Below are 21,355 nucleotides of genomic sequence, written 5' to 3' on the forward strand. Positions count from 1 at the left end.
TGAAAAGAAATGTCTAACATGGATTCTTTAGTATCTTCCTTGTAACTTCCATATTTTAAGTATTTCAGTCACCTGCATGATATTATAATGTAATCTTACTTCTATCTAAAAAAAACGTAAAAATATTTAAGGTAGCAGCATTTGATTTTGACAAGAATCTGGAAATCTACCGTATACTGATTTACATACTTTCTCACACATGCCATTTTTGTACTTTTTTGTCAATTGGACATCCATATAACCAGGCTTCTAAATGACAAGTGAAATTGCATCCCTTATGAAATCTTAAGTTACCAGTAAAAAAAAGCCAAAGGTTTCAAAATAAATGAGATACACATGAAAACAAACAAAAAAAAACCCAACAACGACAATACCACCACAACCAACAGCAACAACAAAAACCACACCAAACAACAAACCTTGTTTGGCTCAAATTGTTGGCCCACAGCATTTTACTCTGCCAAACCAATGTAGAAGTGTACCTTTTTCTACTGTTATTACATTCCCCCCTCCTCAATATCAACCAGTTATAGTTGTCTTTCCTAGCATATTTACATATTCTCTACTGTTCTTAATTCACGCTCCATTTCAAAATGGCTATCACACTTTTAGTTCCTATCACTGCCATTTTAGGCTCAAATAATCATACCTGAGTACTTTGCCCTTCTACCTTTTAAATTTTATTATCTTCAGTTAATCTCATTTTTCCTTCTCTGGACCAAGGCCTGCTACTGATAGGTCCACATTCCTATCTTGAGCTGCTGTCTACCTATAAGAGACCATGTTTTCCTTAGCCTGTTCACACATCTCAAATTTTCCCTTTTCTCTAACTTGGAATCTCCCAGATCCAGTAATTTTCTTTCACCTTTTCCCCTTTCCAGCCTCCCACAATGTCACAATAACATTTTGACTTGTAAAAGTAGGAATAACACAAATAATTTGTGCAGAACTAGCACATCTGCCCCATGCAGTCATTTCACGCACTATGTGCATAACCACAATACAGTACATTATGTAATAAGCAACACTGCCATTTTGTTAAAATTTGCTTCTCTAAGGCAAGGTTATTGTCTTCCGAGGAGAGAGCACAGATAAATATTGTATTCAGATGTGTTTCCATATTTACAAATACACCTTTTTAAAATTTACGTAAATGCACTTGCGAATGTGCATTTATACTAAAAAACACGCAGACACCAGTTCGGTGTCCAATATTTTAAACAGTTTTGCCATCTCAAAAAGAAGAGAATTCAAAGGATGACCAGGATAATTAAGTTCCTTTATAACACCACAAAGCCAAAACCACACTACTGGTGGATTTGACCTTCTTAATTCTGCACCCTTTTCAGGGGTTAGCTCACAGTATTGCTAAGCCTCCATGTGCATCAACTGATGTCACTATAGAGACAAAAATACACAGTAACAAAACCGTAGAGGTTTGAACCAATCAAAACTAGCAACATTAGGAGCAAAAACTACATACTCAAATTTCTAATATTTTTAAGGTCTTCAGTTTTACTTAAGTAAACATCTTACAATAATTGCTAGCTAATGTTCCCCCTAACAACAGTGACCCAAAAATAATTACAGCAGGAACAAATTACTTCCGGGCTTCCCAGAAAATGCCTCTTACATTTAAATCCAAATACTGGCATTTTGCCAAAGTGGGGGATGGGCACCTAAGTTGAAAAAATCATTTGAAAGGCCTCTAAAACATTAATGCAGAAAACGAGTTGCTTTTCTTACCTGGTGAGAAGGTGGCACGTGCAAAATGAGCTTCCTCCTCTGAGTAAACCACTGACATGCAGCTCATTTGCATAAGCATCAGGAGCTACAAGTAGACTTCCAGGTCGGCCATCTTGATACTAAGATTGTGTTTTGTTTACTCAGCAGCATGAGTACTATTTTTCAGCCAGCCTGCACTACGCTGTTGTACCTCTCAGCTAGCAGCCTACATCTGCCTGTTAAAGCCTGCTGGAACGCCCACGCCTCCACACAAGCAGCTAACCGTGTCGGGAGTGCTCCTGCAGCTCCCTGAGCATGCCACAGCCTCCAAGGGAACGTTGCAACTGCAAGTGCCTCCACTTGGACTCTTTGTCCTGCCTTCTGTGCTGCCAACTATTAGCACTGCAGCAACTATGTGCAGTGAAGTACCTCCCACATACCACACAGTAGTGCCGACGAGCAAAAATTTATTACAGTACAGCGCAAGACAGCACACTAAAGAAAAAAAAAAAAGCCAAAATTTCCTCAGTATTTTCACTCACTAGCAATCTAATTAGACCTAGGTTCCTTTGGACATATTTTTACATTATCAGTGTGGCTCTTCTGCTCCAGAAACCAGTGTGCTGCTGCAATCCATGCACAGGAGAAGTCCAGGACACATGTTAGCTGCTGCCGCCGCAGAGCCAGGCTGCAGTTCCAGCTAGCTGGCGCCAGAAAAAATTTACATAAAGGGGCCCTCATCTCAAGGCTAAATTGCTGCAGGAGTTGCAGAGCAAAGCCTCCTCACTCCCCCCCCACCCCCACTGCGAGATTACTAGGGGTTCTAGAATACATCTTCTAGTTATTTGCTTACTAATAATCCAGATCCTTGTCAAAAGTCAAGTGCTCCTCTTACTGTTTATATGAATGAAAATTCACAATAGCCTCTGCAAAAGAAATTCCACCTTGAAGCTTGTATCTGGTACGATGCTGCACACTGCACTGTTAATAGTGAGTCTGGTGAGCACTCTGTAGTAACTGAAATAACACCAAAAAAATGGATAAGCTCAGTGCTCAGCAACCAGCTTTTCTTAAACTGCTATTTCCAATATTTCGCAGCCTACCAATAGCAAAAAAATAACTATCAAGTCCAAGTAGGGCAGATCCATTTTTAACCTATATGCTGATGGGTAACACATCTGGCCACTTAATTTGCTATTTCCACTTCACATTTACTTTTGCTTCATTAGGCAGATGAAGGAAAAAAGTCCCCCATCTGGAGCTGCGGACTTGATCTTTTCAAGTACCAAAAAGGTACAGTGACAGGTAGAGGCAGAAGCTTGGATTTCAGCCTCACTCTGACTTCAAGCAGTTAATTTCTTAATTCATTTTTTTTTCCTTCCAGTCAAAGTCAAATTAGATTAATAAATGGATTACATTTTACATACGCTTATTCTAAAGTTCGTTATACTATTTTTGTGGAGGAAAAAAAATAGCCAAGCTTTTCTAAAGTGTGCATACGTAAAGGCTGAATCATTCACAAATACCTTTTTCCTCTCATTTGCTGCTTTACAAGAAATTCTTAAGAGCATGAAACAATGCAAATAAACATACTATTTATTATACTAACTACAAACACAAATTTGGGAAATGCTAAATAAAAAATTTAAACCTACGGAAATGTTTGGTTAGCTACACATCTATCAACAATGCTTTTGTTGCAGCCTGGCACCATTTAGCAGAAAGGTGATGGAGACAGAGATGCTTGTCGATTCCAGCAGAAAAAAGGCTGACCCACTTCAGGACTAGAAGAGCCTACTTTGTGCCATGGGCCTCTTCTAGTTCCCTGCATTGTTCCTCTTTAGAATGCCAGCAGTGTCAAGGCTATATACAGTCAAATTACTTAATATGTCACCTTTTCCACTGTAAGTGTAATTTGCTGTATGGCTCGTTCTAGGTTATTTGAGCATAACACAATCCACTCATCTGTGATGTCAAAAAGATATGAAATTTGTGTGTGAAACTATTTAGTAATGCAAATTACTCTTCATTGGTTATTACAATTCATCCTCAGCTGTTGTATCCAAAAGCCTAGAGTGATGCACAAGGGAGAAAAATAATTACTTTTCCAGAGTGGCTGTCATATTAAAATGACAGCCATTAACTATACCAGTGATCTGGTATTGCTCTTCTTTTATGTCACACATATCTTCCGATTTATCTTACTTTCAGACAGATTTGTCTATGTTAGCACATTTAAGTGCTGTGCAGAGTACATCTTTCAGTGACGCTGTTATCATTTGCAGAATGAATCATCAGATGAACAGCCTCTGAGCTTAAAAATAAAGGGCAGCAATGCTGCTTTAAAAAAAAAAAAAAAAAAAAAAAAAAGGAAAAGGAAAAAAAAAGAAAAAAGCCCTTGTGGTTCCCACATACAGCCAGCCCCCCCGCCCAGCTCTACAGCCTTGTGCACAACTATCAGAATAACAGTGCGATTCTCAACACAGTAAAACAGTTACTGCAAAATAAGAGCCTTTACTCGGAGCATTTTCTGTTCTTGGCTCCAGTCCGCTCAGGGAAGTCCAGGCCAGAGTTTGCCGGCAGCCCCGAGGGCGAGCTCTCCATCTGCCATCTGGGGGGGCCTGGGGGAGGCACCACCCCGCTTCCAGAACCTTCTGGCAGAGTCACCCCCAGTCGCGGAGCTGCCTCTTCCTCTCTGCGCCTTCTTGTCTCTCGCACCACTAGCGATCATAAAAGCTCGTTTTCAAACACAGAATGTTTTTACGCAGAGGAGGAGTGACTGCTTCATTAATCAGAAACGCACCGGCTGGCTTGTGCGGGGACAGGGGCCGCCTCTGAGCAGGCGCTGAGCTCCAGTGACCAGGGGCTCGCTGAGCCCCAGACAGCGGCTTCCTGTCCCCCGGCCGCCACAGCCCGCCCTGAGAACTAGCACAGGGATCACTTCAGCTGCTTCCAAAACACGTCATGGATTATTTTTTTCCTACCTTTTTTTTTTTTTTGGTGGGGGGCAGGGTTACCATGTGCTCTTTTGTCTTTTTTCTTTTTTTAATGCAAGGGTCTAACCTCAGAAAATAAACAGCATACTCAATTATATTCTGCCTCTACAGAAAAAGCCAAAATTCCTTCCTGCCTTCCTCATGTTTAGCATGCAGTTAGTGGAAACACCAGAGAGCTTTTATCACTTTGCCTTCTCAAAGCCAGTTAACCAGATTCTTCCTCCCACATGCACACAGTTTCATAGTCTCGCATCAGATGTCACCTTGAGCAGATGTTACAGTAAAAAATAATGCCAGTTGCATTCCAAGTAATCACTATTAGCTGTATAGTTGCATTTGGTACATATCAAAGACAGCATCCTCAAATTTTAAATGTCAGTTTTTTAATTTCGGAAGAGAAAGGTACAAAAAAGTCTGCCACAGAATGATTTGCCCAATTCAGATATAATTTTAGATACTAAAGCATTTAATTGGCAAAGTCTTAAAAAAATAAAATAAAATAAATTCTGTCACTAACAGCTTGATCTACAGAACAAAACCAAACCAAAATCCCACCACAGAGCAAAAGAAAATGAAAGACCTTGGGCCTTCTGTAGGCAACACACACACATTCCAAAACACCACCTTCCCCTCCAACTTTGCCTCTTCTCCAAAGCACGAAACAGAACAAATTATCATGCGCGTCAGCTAGAAATTTGTCAGTTTTCAAGTTTTTCTCCCACTGGTCTTTGAAAGACACAGATAATGTTGTTAATTTCTGAAGCAGAGAACTGTCTATCAAACCATTATCCTAGCCAGTGTGGTTTACTTCAACATATTTTACAACCACAAGCCTATACCAACAGAATAAGCAGGGAAGGCAGGAAAGGGAGGGGGGTGGGGGAGGCTGACACTGGCTGTATCCACTTTTCCACTGGAGAAAAGGGGGAAGAAAGTGTCTGAAATGGGTAACTTCCAGGCAGTAACAGAGCCTAATTTTGCACTGCCTTTATTTCAGGAAGTACTCAGTTTGAGTCCTTATCAACTTTAGAAAAACACCCTGTATTTGCTCACTTAAATTTACATGAAGAATTCTCAGTTACTAAACAAATACCGAAAAGCTGACAGATCTCAGCCTGCAAATCAAGATGATGAAGAAAAAAATTAACATTACTACATACTAATAATCTCTTCAAAGACACTACATTATTGAGAAAAAACAGTAAAGTTTACAGCTAAAAATAAAATTCCAATTAAACTGTTTAATAATAGTCATAATGTGATTAAGTATTTAATATTCAAAACAGTTCTAAGAACTTGGTAACCATGTATTTCTTGTACCTAAAGAACCAAACAGGTCAGGTGTATGAAAGTGATTTGCATGCATTAAACAGTATTGTGTTAATTCAGCAGTCCATTCCAGTTTGTTTCGAATCCTGCCTGAAATTGTTTGCTCCCAAAATATCTACCAAAATAGAACATGCAGCTGTATGAATTGAGATGATTAGGAGTTTTAAGAACATAATCAAGCCATGTTAAAATGGTTCCAAGCAAGTACTATGCAGTAATGAAAAACTATCCAAATAGTTGGAGTACAAATTAAAATAAAGTAGAATCATGTCCCTATAGTCAAATACACAATTTAAAAAAAATAAAAATTGAAAAAAAAAGTGAATCTATACACTCCTTCAGAGAGTAAACTGTTGTTGGGTATTCCTCTTTGAAAGTCACATGTATTTGAGACTGCTGCCCTATTAGCAATTTCTTTAATTCTGAAAGCCTGTGCTTCAAGTTTACCGATCAGCAGCACAAAGCTAATTGTTCTAGAATGTAGCAGGTCTCATAAGTGGAGAAAATGGAGACACAAGAACATTGAGCAGAGTCTGAAAATGCATCGCACATTAAAAATACATAGCAATCACTTCAGTTGAAGCTGTTAATTCATTATACACAGCTATTTCTAATTCAAATAATGAACACCGTATTTATATAATTAATAAAAGCATATTTTTTTAGCATCCACTGAAGTACCTTGCTCCCATGCAGGTAAATCTGTGTTTTTCATTTTCTTGAGTACTAAAGAACAAACTGTTAACACCATGGGAGGGAAAAGAGATCACGCTGTCAGCTACCAGTACTACTGTATAGCAAGCATCACAAGCATTACTTCTCAAAACAGGGATGTGTTCCATATGCATCACAGGTTTCAAAAGTTACCAGTTACCATACTTCATGCATTCCAACACCCACTTCAGGAAAGAAAACCGAAACCCAACCAAAGAAACCGAAACCCAAACCACATCACCCCACCCAGCTCTCTACAACAAAAGGCTATAGCTCCCTGCTGGGCCAGTCATTTTGTACAGAACTTCCAAGACTCATGCAGTTTTCAAAATGGCCTGTTAAAGAGCAAAGTAAACAAAAGGGAAGACATGGAGACGAGAGTTTTCCTCTGAACTGTGGCAATCTCTTTGTGCCTTTGCTGTAAAATAGGAGTGAGCTTACTCAGCTCACAGAAGAAAACATGGGCAACTAAAAAGGCACAAAAAGCACCGTTTGAAAGATGTGGTGTGAACGTACAATATCTTACTCAAACATAATACATGTGAGGAACCACTCCTTACAATGATTGTCAAAAAATACACTACTTTTTCTTTTCATGTTCCCATTAAAGAGTGAGTTAATAAAAACCCCAAACCAACAGAACCAGTAGCACTTGACAATTTTTATACGCTTAATGTTTTATAACATTTTCATATGCTCCTTTAACCAAAAAACCCAAACAATAGATGCCAAAACAAAACACCACCACAGGATGTGTATGGTAAAGTACATTTTAAACATAAAATTTCCCCCCCTTCAATAAATATAAAGTATTCATGGTTTCTTTATAAACAGTATACTTGTCATTAACTGTAGAAGACCATTTATGGGAATAGATATTTAAAAACTCATTTAAACCAGTGCCTTGTTAGAGAGTATGTGAAAAGCACCAAAGTAATGTGCAAAAATACTGATGGAAGACTAAGCTTTTAGGTGTTTAGTATGGACTTTGACATCCTTAGCACTAAGTTCAATTTCAAACAAGAAAATACTATGAGCTACATCCTGATGAGTTATTCAGCACTTCTGCTGCTCCCAATACGTTTCTGGGGAACTTCCAAGTAATTCCCTATTTATTTACTCTCAAATTAACTCATATCCAGCTTAAGATCCCATAAAGACCTCAACTAGATATAATGACACAGACACAAAACCAGATAATGAGTGATTTGCAAGGAAAAATGTCATCTTTCTCCTCCTTTTCTGTTCGCCCCCTCTCCAGAGGAAAAAAACTGAGCACTGCTTTTCTCCCACCTTTATGTCCCTGGATGCTGACACCTACCAGCTACCTTTGAGTGCTGAGCATGACAGACAGGCAGGGCACCAACCAGTAACACACAAGGAAAGGATCAAGCCATGTGAAACCACTAGCACATTGGAACTCGTATTTCAATTAAGTTATACAAAAGAAAAAATTATTTACCTTGAATCTTTCATTCTATCATTTGTAGTAGTTCTGCAAATAACTGCTACCTGAAAAATAGTTATCACGTACGTAATCATTGCTATTCCCATGTATTTACGCAAATTTTGTAGTTCTACCACTGGAAAAAGTTACATGTTGAAAATGTGATAATCAAATGTAAATCTTACCACTTGGTTACAAAAATCTAACAAAGTTCATGGAGAATTTATGTTTTAGTTGAAGTATGAAGCAAGCTTCTGAGAAAGCGCAGCATAAAGTGAGAACTCTTCTAGCCTTTTAAGGAAGTAAGCCAAAATGAAGTAATTTGATTAGCGAGACATAGGGGTGTGACCTTTGGCCTCTCCTGCCCCACCCAACCTACCACATAACTGAGAAAGTACAGAAGTCTATAAATTAATTCCGTGAGGGGAAAAAAATAAAAGCCAACACATAAACACATACACCAAATAAAACAAACCAAAATAACTCAACACACTAAAATCCTGCTGACAAAAAACCAGGAAAATATCTAAGATATTTTATACAGCTTAAAATTAGTTGATTTTGCCTAAACAAAGTCTGTTCCTCAGCAAAGCAAAGCCAGTGCTTACCTCCAAGGTCTAGAGCATGTGATGCCAACAGCTCTGCTCATTTGCATGCAGCCAAGCTAAACTGCTGCCATGAGGAGCACTTCGTCAGCCATTTTGAAACTGTACTGTCTCAGCTGCACTGAAAGGTGATTAAGATGGCTGCCATGTGCACTCATGACCAGCCACTCTGTGACAACTCGCTAGTGGATAAAATATTTATAGAGCAAAGCACCTCCCTCTTTGCCACACTGCAAGAAACTGCACAGGCAGAGGGGGGGGCCAGAGGAACGGTTTCTTTGCCAGGCAAAAAATGGTTAATGCAACATTGCAGCTACTCAGAGCACCACTGGGAAAGAGAAAAGTAAAATAAACTGAAAACCACCGAGATGCAGCCCTGCTAGGTCTGTGATACAGGATTTGTATCGCGTATTTCAAATCCCTCCTGACTCCAGGCAGTTCAGAATCCATGTCACATATTAGCAGCCACAGATACAGAGCCAGATCATGCATAAAACTGACAAATATTAGGGAATACTTTTCAAGAGCAGCCTCATTTCAGTCTTTTTTTTTTTTGTTAAAAAAAGCCTAATAGACTGATCTATACCTTTTAACAGCACCACCTATTTTGAAATATTGCATAATATTAGTTGCCCAATAAAATAGGTTTACTGGGAGGAGAGGGAAGTTCACTTTATAAATAAGGAAGCTAGCAAAAAACCCCAAGAACACTCTAGAACTCCAGTGCCCACAGAAATGAAGTACCTTATTCTTTATAAATGATGCAGTATGTTATGTAAGTCTTTCAAAGAACAAACATGTCTAGAATCCCCTCAACAATTTTGCTAGAATGTTGTTGTAACTATACTGAGTAATTTGTTCCTAAAGAACTGGTTTGGGAACCTATGCGAGGGGCAGAGGGCTTGTCAAAGAAATACACAATTTTAGCACAAACAGAACTTAAGGCATTATGATGGTGCAAAAAGAACTGCAGTTTTTGCATTGTTGAAATTTGCCATTTGATATTGGAACACATTCTTAAATAAATCTGGTTATATGTCACTTTCATGTGCTTTTCTCACTTCATCCTTTTTTGCTGACTTATTACTTGCTGCTTATTTTATATTTATTTTAGACTAAGGAAATTACGTCAGGCAAGAAGCAAATTTGAGCCATTTTCTTATATGGGTCATAAATGGCAGAGACAACTCTCAGCAAACAACGCATTTGGCCCAGGAACTGCTAACAAACGTACAGTGCAGTGGTGGGTCAAGAAGCGTCACAAAGGAGCCAAAAGCCTTGAAGATGACGAGCGTGGTGGCTGGCCATCGGGAGTTGACAATGACCAACTGAGAGCAGTCATCAAAGCTGATCCTCTTACAACTGCATGAGAATCTCTGAAGAACTCAACGTCAACCATTCTACAGTCATTTAGCATTTGAAGCTAATTGCAAAGGTGAAAAAGCTTGATAAGTAAGTGCCTCTTGAGCTGACTGAAAATTAAAAAAAAAATAATCATTTTGAAGTGTCCTCTTCTACACAACAACAATGAACTATTTCTTGATCAGATTGTGATATGTGATCAAAGTAGATTTTATATGACAACTGTCAACAACCAGTGGTTGAACCAAGAAGAGCCTCCAAAGCACTGCCCAAAGCCAAACTTGCACCAGAAAAGGTCACAGTCACTGTGTGGTGATCTGCTGCTGCTCTGATCCACTACAGCTTTCTGAATCCCAGTAAAACCATTGCATCTGAGAAGTCTGCTCAGCAAATTGATGAGATGCACCAAAAACTGCAACACCTGCAGCCAGCATTGGTCATCAGAAAGGGCCGGATTATTCTCCACAACAATGCCCAACCACATGTCACACAAAAGTTGAATGGACTGGACACTATGAAGTTTTGCCTCATCCACCATATTCACCTGACCTCCCACCAGCTGACTACCACTTCTTCAAGCATCTTGACACCTTTCTGGAGATAAAAAGCTTCCACGACCAGTAGGATGCAGAAAATGCTTTCCAACAGTTCGTCAAATCCCAAAGCATGGATTTTTACACTACAGGAATAAACAAACTTACTTCTCATTAGCAAAACTGTGTTGATTGTAATGGTTCCTATGTTGAGTAATAAAGATGTGTTTGAGCCTAGTTGTAATGATTTAAAATTCACAGTCCAAAACCGCAATTACTTTTGCACCAACCTTATAATACAGGTTCCTCTTTGGTATCTGTTCATTAACTCCAATCACCTACTTTTGTCCAGGAAATGGTCAGTCAGTTCTGGAGGGAGCTCCTCTGTAACTGCCTCACTTCATCATACATACCTCTTCTACAAAATCCAAATATGCCTATTTTATAACAAAGTAACTGCAAGTGCACACAGGGCGATCCTGAAGGAATGTAATGTTGAATTATTCCTAACCTTCTACCAAAAAATAGTCTTTGCAATCCAAAAGTAGCCCAACGCAGTAAGCCACGTCAAAAAATGGGAGAGCATGCCCTCCATCTACTTCTTTTATGAAAATGTCTAAATTTACATAACTGCACATGTCTGTTGCCAGCTACAGCTGGTTATTTCAGGACTGATTAATAATGCCAGCAGTAGTTGTCTGATGCACCGATCAGCATAACAGCATTTCAAACTTTTAAAATGTTGTATTACACCATCTTGTTAATACAAGGACGAAAGGAAAAGGCCGATTTGCAACACAAGAAAAATCACATGCCACATACATGTGAACAAGTACATTGATTATGATCTTTGATAATACTGTACAGATTCAGAGGACTAAATTAAAACATTCTTGAAGTTCAAATGCCCAAAATGCAAGTCTCAAAACCAAATTTGTGATGACTGAAGAACAACTTCATTACAATTAATTTAAAATTACCCACTACACTGAAGCTTTTCTTCAGTAAGTCCAATTGCTAAATCAAAAACCAAGCTTACGATGAATTCAAAAGAAATGTATTCTATTAGCCAGTTATAATCCCATTTTGCTTACTCCGAACTTCATACGTAGAATACCTTCAGCTTACAGGGATTTACAGTAACCTGGAATGTTTAAAAACTCAAACTTAGTATTTAATTTATATGACAGATATACATACACTTTGATCTCCACAGTAGCAATGCTTTTTTAGCACACCTGCAAAATTCCTACATCAAAAGGTAAATTCTGACTTCCAGTCCTAGAAGCTCAGCAAAAACCCAAGAGCTCCACTTGTACAACACCGCACTCTCTAACATTCAGTCCTGGATCTCTATATATGTAAACTCAATGACTTAAATAGGTTTGAATAAGCATAGCTACTTGGCAAAAAAAAAATTCCAGAGAATACTTCCACTGATCCAGAGAAAACAGAACCCATGTCACACTCCAGTTGCTGCAGTCAATTGTCTTACATTGTCAGAAAGCTTCATGAACATGCAGAGCTACCAGTATGTTAATATAGACACCTAGTTGTAAAAAATCTAGCTGAATGGTAAGAAACAATATGTATTTCTTCAAGAATTCACTTCAGGGTTTTTTTACTTAACGTACACAGTGTGTTAATATGTTAAAAACATTAACAAAACTAATTTAAAAATAAAACCTGACATTTAATTAAACACAAAATTAGGAGTGAAATAACTCACATCAGAATGTTTTGGTCCAGGAAATATTGAAGTGAACCTACACTAATGTGGAATTCATGTATTAGCGTGGGACCACAATTTTTTTATTGCTACTTAGGGGAGCATCTATACATAGACTCTAAAAATGAAAAATTAAATAACTGGTTATTTTAAAAAGATGCAAAATGAAATTCAAACTTAACCTGTTATGTTTAGATTTCTCTTAATCACATAACAGAAACTTCAAACAACCTTAACTCTGCCCTCTTTTCATGACATGTCAACATGCTGCAGTATCATCTCAGCAAGTTCAATTATTCTACTTATAAGTTAGACTTTAAAACTCAGCTTTCTTTTTCCAACCTTCCCATGAACATCAAACAAGAAACTCAAGAGAATGGTACCCTGTTATTTCTCTAATTGTTGCCCTGTATATCACCCCACCCCCCATCTTATAATGTCATTACATAAGAGTCAGACTTTATACTAGGGCTCCTACCCTGAAGAATAAAGGGGAGGCAGAAAATTCCACACAGGGTTTTATGCCATTTCACCTTACAACAGTAGCCAAATAATTTCTTTTGCTCTAATTATACGCTTAGAAACCAGTTTGCTACATATCATCCAAATTTCCTTGTGTACAAACCACATCTCGTTCACTTTTCTCATTTACCCTCTTCTTCTGTTGTTCTTTAATGTTTTGTTGTGTTTTGATTTTTTTTTTTAATGTGTGCTAATTAAACACTAAGTGGACAAAACAGTCCTTACATAGATTAAATTTGTGAGAGACTACTACTGTTTGCATCTGAATTAAAGGGTCAACAGACCATCTACTGAAAGCCTCCTTTATTCCTTTATTTACCCAGGTCAGTAGGCTAACGCAAAGAAACATCTCAACTCTCACCTCGGACTGCAAGAACTTCACAGATAAAAACTACTTAAGCTACTGGGGAAAAGAAATAGTCCGCCATGATCATGAGACATGGAACACTAGAGTCCAGAAAGTCAAAGCCTGCACAACATTTGAGGTCTTCCCCTAATTCCAATCTACTTGCTGGTAGAACCAATAAAGGAAATTTTCAATGTATTGACTTAAGTCAAGCATGTACATTTATGTCCTAGTTTGCTACTAAACACATTTTGAAAGGCTTAAAAAACAGAATGCAACATCTTTTCAAAATTATCTTTCTGGAAACTGCAGGAAGTTGGAGGCAAAGGTAGAAGAAACCTTTCATGTCAGGTTTTTTTTTTTAGTTTTTGTTGTTGGGGTTTGTTCGTTGTTTGTGGGGGCTTTGTTGTCATTGTTGTGCATTTGTTGTTTTTTTTTTTCCTGTTCTCTGCCATAGCATTTCTTTACACGATTGTGAAATGGAGGATAATGCTTACAACAGCACAAAATGATGGATCAAATATACAGGTTATTTTAACAGCTAGCTGACATATCCAGAGTCATATCATTCATAAAACTTGTGTTTTGAGTATGTGAATTTACTTAAGAGCATTTTCAGAAATTGGGTTTAGAAGAGAAAAACATTTTTCCTGTATTAAAAATAGCCAAGTTAAACACAACAAACAAGTTTTTAGTCATAAATGTATAATATGCACAGCTCAAAATAAAACATCTTAAAGGGCACAGATTTTTTTTTAGTTACTCATAAATCCGAAAGGAACAGAAAGAGCATTTATACAATATATACACATAGGGTTCTGAATTCCTCCACAGTGATATGATGGAAGCCGACATCCAACTGGGGATCAGGCATTTGTTTAATACCACATAGTTACTATTATGCCTTCAGCTACACCACGAAGGACACATTACTAAGAAAAGTATCCTGCAGTGGTACTAAACAAAATAATTAGTGAACGATGGAAGTAATGAAACCACATTTCCTGCAGATTTATAGACATCATCTTGCTGCTTTTTATCAGAGTAACCTGAGGTTATTGTTGGTGCCTTACCACATTGGGAAGTGAATGCACCTACGCGTCTAGTCCGAAGCTGCATGTTGATGTGACAGCCTCCATACTGCTTTGACAGACAGACAACACCTATGTCCTGACGGACAGCAAGTTATTCCCCTAAAACATCTAACTGCCAGGTTTTCTCACTGGGGACAATGGTAACCACTCCTCACCCCAGCTGCTTATTTTCACAAAATTTGCAGGAATTAATTATCTCTGATACTTACTACTCTGTCAAATTTACTGAAAACCGACAAGTCTTCCAAGAAATACTAAGGACAGAACAGTGACAAACATTGATCACACAAAATTGTACTACTATACTAGAACTGAGAAGGTTTCTGTTAACACTTGTAGGGCTGTGGCACAATTAAACATTTTTGTCACAAACCTGTTTTGCAATTTTCTGCTTAAGCAAAAAAAGATAATTTATATTTGTTAAACACATTTGTCTTATTAGTGACATTTGTAAAAGCCATTTAATAACCCTATTCATGCATTTTTAAACTTTCATGCAGGCATTTATTTTTCATTAACAGCATTCTGGTTTTTGTTTAATACTGTCTAGTATAACCTCAAATGAAAACATAAACACAAAGCCATATAAAAATCAAGCGTAGCTGAAATTCTGCTCTCAACTTTGGGATAATTTTTTGCATATATGCACACAAATAGTCAAGATACAACAAAGGTAAGAACTAGAATGTTAACTAAAACTAGAATATGCAACTAAAAGACCAAAATACCCCAAGACAACCAAACAAAACAGACTGCCATTTCTGAATCACAATTCAATGGTTTACAACCCAAAAAGCTAGAGAATGTATTGGTTTAGTTCAAATTTTACCATCCTAAAAAAAATTCTAAAGCATTCTGCAGATCCAGTTTCTGGATAACTAATATCAGTACCTCTAAAACTGATCACAGGCACTTTTATGTTCTGATCTGCAAGCTAATAATGAACTTCAATGATCAGATGCTTCCAGACACTCAAACATTCTACATACGATTTTCTGACCCCATTGCTACAGAAACAGGGAGGAAAAAAAAATCCCACACAAACAAAAAACACACCTAAACGTATTACAAATGATACACAAAACCTCTGCAGGTGAATGAAAACTGCGATCCCGCAACATCATACAAAATTTTGCTTTTAAAAAGATAACCAGAACTCAAAGGCTGACAAAATATATGCTCCAGATCCTCCTGACTGAAAAAATTTCAAAGCTAAAGTAATCACATTTACCTTCTGTGTGATCAGGCACCAAGTTTTAATACCCAGAACAAAACAGAGCTACAGAAATTTAAGATATGAACTATTACACAGATTATATCTAAACTTTATTCAGAGATTAAGACATTCTGTAACTGTCCAGATTAACAAGAAGAGCTGATTACAGAGATTACTTTAGAGAACAACCTAACTTTCTCTCTGCTTCCTAAGGAGCCACCAAAAAAAAAAAAAAAAAAAAATAAAAAAAATCTACTTTTTTGTTGCCCCATACAACAACCCTATCTTGCTCTCCATCCTGTATTTGGATAAACCACTCCTCCTCGATGAACCATCCTGAATTTGGATAAGTCACTGCTGCTTGATTAACAGTTTCTTACAGTATGGTGGAACCAGAAAAGAGGGGGGTTTGGATTGGTTTGTTTGTTTTTTCCATACAGTACAGCATATAGTGCAATGAGTATAACTGAAATCCCGCAATTACAAATATGGATCATGAAAGCTTCATGTGTGTTGGTCAGTTTATGAGTTCCCAATTGTTTTGGGTGCGGAAGTAAATCTCTCAGAGTAACGTCACATACTAAAGAGAAGAGTCCAGGCAGAGATTTAACTGGAAAATATTAACAACACTGGATTTCACCACATTTAAGAGAAATATTATATAAAAATACATTGGGAAAGAAAGAAAAAAGCCAAAGAAAGAAACCCAAATTCACGTATCATAACAATTTTATAATGTGCAACTTATTTTTCTCATCTAATATGCATTACAAAAACTGTGATGTACATCTGTGTCACTGCAGTAATTTCCAAAATAAACTCAAACTTATAACTAGCCCACAATATAGAAAAACACCAGGTGGAGAGCAAATGGAAAAAAATGCATTCAATTTGCAAACTATTTAGATGAGAGTAACATACTTGTATCTTCTCGCCTTACTATCTACATTTCATGAATAACCTTGAGATTTTTTGTTTAAATACAGTTTCTGACAATAAGCCCAGATAAGCCTACTTAATGATTATACTCTTAAAAACATCTAGATGGGGAGAAAACGTAATTTTTCTGGTCAGTTACTTTTCACTGTGGAAATACTGTCTGTTTGTAACAGAAAAAAAGCCTTCTCCCCAAAAATCACAAAAAAACATAAGGAAAATGAGGATTTAGTTGCTAATTAAAAATCAGTTACTAAAATAGGATTTTAAAAATTGTTTAACATGTAAACTGTCTCTCTTTGCAACAGATTATGAAAAATCAGTATTTAAAATTAAACTAAAATTTAATTAAAATTAAATTTTTATTCCTAGGTTGTTCAGTTTCTTGGCTAGCAAGATCACCTTCTGTGCTGGGAGGAAAAAATATTATACTATATTTTCTGTTTATTCCCCAAATGGAAGCATTACTAAAGGACCCTTTACAGGAAAACTAACATACTACAGTTAAGGTTGGTCTTCTAAATATGTGAAATGGGCAGAACAATACAAGCTAAAGCAGGAAGTATCAGCAAATGCAGCAGAGTATGGCGTGTATGCTTATCTATCTGGATTAGCATCTTGCTGAAAACGGACTTCGCAATAGCTAGGAGAAGAGAATTAAGAGGTCCCTCAATAAAAGCTTCAAAATGACTATTTCAATTGATGTATATAATTATTGTATCCCTCTATGAATCAGTTATATTATGATCAGTTTCAAACCTACACAACATTCGATATAGTCTTGTCAAATTAATTCATACAGCAAAATTCAACACTGTTCCCAGATTATCACGGCAAGCATAAGTTCAGCACTGCTACACTTGGTAGCAAGGCTGCAGCTGTTAAAAAGCCTTTTACTCCAAGCAACACAGTAAGACTACTAAACTAAGAACATAATGATGAGAACACAAACAACTCTTGAAATTCTTTGAAAAAGAACACACAATGAGCGGTTCCTTATAAACACTGACAAAACAAGTTTTTCTGTACTTTAATTATTCTGCATTTATCAAAAAAATGTATTGCTAGCCAAAATCACTAGTACAATTCCTTTCTGGATTATATGTACATAGGAGCTTGATTGGATATTTCTGGAACATACAAAATAATAAGATAACTGCCGAACTTGAGGAATAAATAGTGGGTGTTGTTGCCATGATTCATGAATTGCACAAGTCCTCATGCTTTCAGTAGTGAATTCATTTTAAGATGGGCCTCACAACCACCATTAACCTCATTTCAGAGATCTGAAGACTGAGATATTACCAACCCAAGATCATACATCAAATTGCAGTGGGTTTTTGTAGTGTTTTTTGTTTTGTTTTCCCCCTTCCAAAGAATTCTTTGTATTTGAGGTAATACTCTCCTTCGTACCTTCCTGTAGTACTGTACGACCAGCACCTAATCAGAAAAACATACTTATTTCTTACACCGATATCTGCTGTTTGCATACAGATTTCATATTTAACTTATCAATTTCAGATTTAAGTAGAAAGTAGCACATTCTTCACAATTTTATTTTTTAAAAACCTAAATCTAAAATAAATATTAATAACTGTAATAATTGTAACTGGATCAAACTGGTATAACACATGATGGCCCCAAATATATTTTAACTTGCAAAAGAGAGCCCATCAGCATGCTTGTAGAATGTATAGATCTTGCAGGTGAAAATTCCAATAATTCTTTTTCATAATAGTATTGTATTTGCTTGTATAATGTGGAATATTGACCAAACACGTTTATTAAATACTTCCGCCAATTAGTATGTCAAATAAGAAGACTAGATGCACAATCGTTATTTTTCTGTGACTGCATGAAGACTACAGTTTGAGGCTGATAGACTGTTGCCTACAACAACTGAGGTATTCACCCCTTTATTTTATGAGAATATTTTTCCATCAACAATTCCATCCAATTTTCCTATTCAGTAAGTCCATCTGTTTTAAGGGTCACACTAACATTACCATAAGTAATTTATTTCAAGATTACTATTATACAACAAAATATTCTAATGCAGGCATTGTCCTTGAATATCTATCAAAGATTAGGAGACCTAACAAGGATACACCAGATAAAAGAAAAAAAAAATGCTTGAGGACAATGTTACACCTCTAACAGGCCCCAATGTCACATCAGAATTAAAATGTTAAATGCTTAACCATGAACACAGGTTCAATATTTTAAATGCTTAAGCTCAAAGAAAATTAGAAGTTCTAACATTCAGTTTTTATGGGAAGAACCCACAAGGACCATTGAGTCCAACTCCTATTCCTGCACAGAACAACCCCAAGATTCACTCTATGATTCTATGTACATACTGCTTAAACTATTAACTTTTGCGATATTGTTTGATGTGGGCCTCCATGACAACATGGAGTAGCCACTCGGGCCTTGTTTACCAACAACACCACATAAATGAGGCACAACTAGGCCTTTTTTTTTCCCTCCTCACTGAAACACTCTTTTTTCTAGGAAATCAGCATCCCCAGATGCTTCAGGAACTTTAATCTTAAGTTCTTCAGTGCGCTATTGAACACAACAAGAAAACCATTTTTCTCCGCAGGTCTTCCCAGGTCCATCCACCACAATGCTCAACACCAACACCTCCTGCGTCTGTGAGGTTATCCACCGGCTGCATACAGCGCCACACCACCCCAATTCACACAAGGAGCATGGAAATGCTTTCGAGGCGCCAGGCAGCTGGATGTGCCGCTGTCCCACCCAAACACCCGCCCAGTGCAGTGTGGGAGGTGCCTCCACCTCGCCTCACCCATGCACAGGGCAGAACACTACCAGACAACCGCCTGGTGTTGCCCAGCTCACCACGCCTTCAGGTCGCAGCGGAGAGCTCAAGCTGCGCTCTGCCCCACGCCAGACCTACCTGTGACCCGCAGTGGCCGCCACAGGGATCCCTCCACACGTCGGGAGCAGAGGAAAGCGCCTCCCCGCACCCCGCTCCCCACCTGCTGCCACCTCTGCGCGAAAACAGCAACGCGCATGCGCGCCGCCGCCTGCACTGGAGCCGGGTCACGTGCTCCCATGCAGCACCCGCGTAGCTGCGCTGCGCTCCTGAGCCACTGCTAGCGCGCGCAGCGGCGCGTGTGCAGAGCTGCAGCCCCGGAGCATGCGCACTGCAGCCGCCGCCGCCGCGCGGGGCAGCGTTCCGCAGAGCGCTGCCGCTGCCCGGCCACTCGCGCCCCGGGCGGGACGTGCGGTACCTGTGCCCCGGCGTCCCGAAGCCGCTCCTGCCCCAGCGCCCGCGGCCGCCGCCGCTCCCGCCTTCCCGGCGCTGCCGCCGCAGATTCCAAACCAGAACCCACTCCAGGAACCGACGCCACCTCCCCCGTCGCACGCGCCGGGCCGTTATGCAAATAAGCCCCGTGTCCCCTCCCCTCCCTGTTGACCCCGCCCCCTCCGTGGGCACAGGGGCCGGCAGCAGGGGCTGCCTCGGAGCCGGCCAATCCCAGGGCCGGCCATCCCGGCACCATGCAAATGAGCCGCCGGGTTATTTAAATGAGCAGGTGGCTCCGCCCCTTGGCGGACGGTGGTGGATGGTTATTCGCGATAACGTGCCGGGGCCGAGGGACGCGCTGCGGCCGTTGCTGCCAGGGGGCGCTGTGGCGGGGCGGGGGCAGCGCTCGGGCAGCCGCAGCAGCCGGCCCGCCCTTCCTTCCCTCCCTCCTTCCTCACCTCCTTCCTTCCTCCCTCTCTTCCTCCTTTGGTTTCGCACTAGAGCAGCTGTGGGCTGCGTCTCCCTGGAGGTTCTCTGACAACCTCACAAGCCTGTGTGAGGCCCGCTGCGCATCGCTGAAAATAGCCTGTGTTGTCAGCTTCCTGCATCGTTTGCTGCAGCTCACTTGTCAAGGTTCAGGGCTCTGTGCATGGTAACTCGAAGTTTTCTCTATGACAGGCTGCAACTGGCCAAAATACAGAGGTTTGGTGGGTTTTTTTAATAACGAACTTCGGGTTTCAAGAGTGTCAAGAAACCAGACAGTACTGTTGGTTGTGCTTTAAGCGGATCGAAGGCATATGGTTTATCTTGGATGATCTGCAAGTGGCCGTGTCCCACCCAAGCTCCATTTCTGCCTAAAGGACGCAAGTGGGATGGGGAGAAAACCACAGGACCTGCTTTAATCTGGTCCAGAACTTGTTGCCGTTTATACCTCAGCCCTAGGCAGCAATGACCATTGCCAGCAGCCGGTCTGTTCCATGAGACACGGGTAAGGTCCAGCAGAGAGACTGGCAGTTGTATCTTCAGGTACTCAGAAGGAACAAGAGCATAGAAGGACATGTGTAGAGTTTTCAGCAGAAATGCTTATATATCACCTGTGCTAATCTAGTGGTGAGATTCAAGTACCAGTCACCTACTAACCCTATAATGAAGAGTCCTATTCAGTCTTTGTTAAGGCAAATAAAGCTCACTTTCTTCCTACTAAAGGCATGAAAAATGGCATCCTCGTTTATCTACTTCAAGACTAAGCTAAATATGAATTTTCTGTCAGTTGCATCCAGACCAGGCTGACCAACAAGGCGCTCTGTTCCTGCATGTCATGAAACAGTACCTATGACACAGCCATTGTAAGAGTCCCGTTAGATGTGCTTGGTGGGTCAAGGGGCAGTGTTCTAAGATGCTGCCATTACCAGTGGTTTGCCTGACCTCTCTGCTACGTGCTTCCATTGCACAGCCAAGATGGAAGAAGGCAAAGTTTACATGTGGCCATAAATTTGTGCAAACACGTCAGCAACAGTGCTTTAAGCA

General features: G+C 39.3%; 1 protein-coding gene across 5 annotated transcripts in view; it reads right to left on the reverse strand.

Moving 5' to 3' along the window:
• Nucleotides 1-19,948, reverse strand: part of ATF7IP (activating transcription factor 7 interacting protein) — a 110,838-nt gene extending 90,890 nt beyond the window's left edge. For 4 of the 5 annotated variants that reach the window (XM_082051192.1, XM_082051193.1, XM_082051191.1 and 1 more), the window contains exon 1: nt 19,815-19,948. The gene's annotated coding sequence lies outside the window, so the exon portion shown is untranslated. Of the gene's footprint in view, nt 1-1,746; nt 2,069-19,814 lie in introns of those variants that run through there. The other variant, XM_082051190.1, reaches the window with a different exon arrangement.
• Nucleotides 19,949-21,355: the final 1,407 nt, after the last annotated feature.

Source organism: Streptopelia decaocto, assembly GCF_964273445.1.
Source record: "Streptopelia decaocto genome assembly, chromosome: 1".
NCBI classification, from domain to species: domain Eukaryota; kingdom Metazoa; phylum Chordata; class Aves; order Columbiformes; family Columbidae; genus Streptopelia; species Streptopelia decaocto.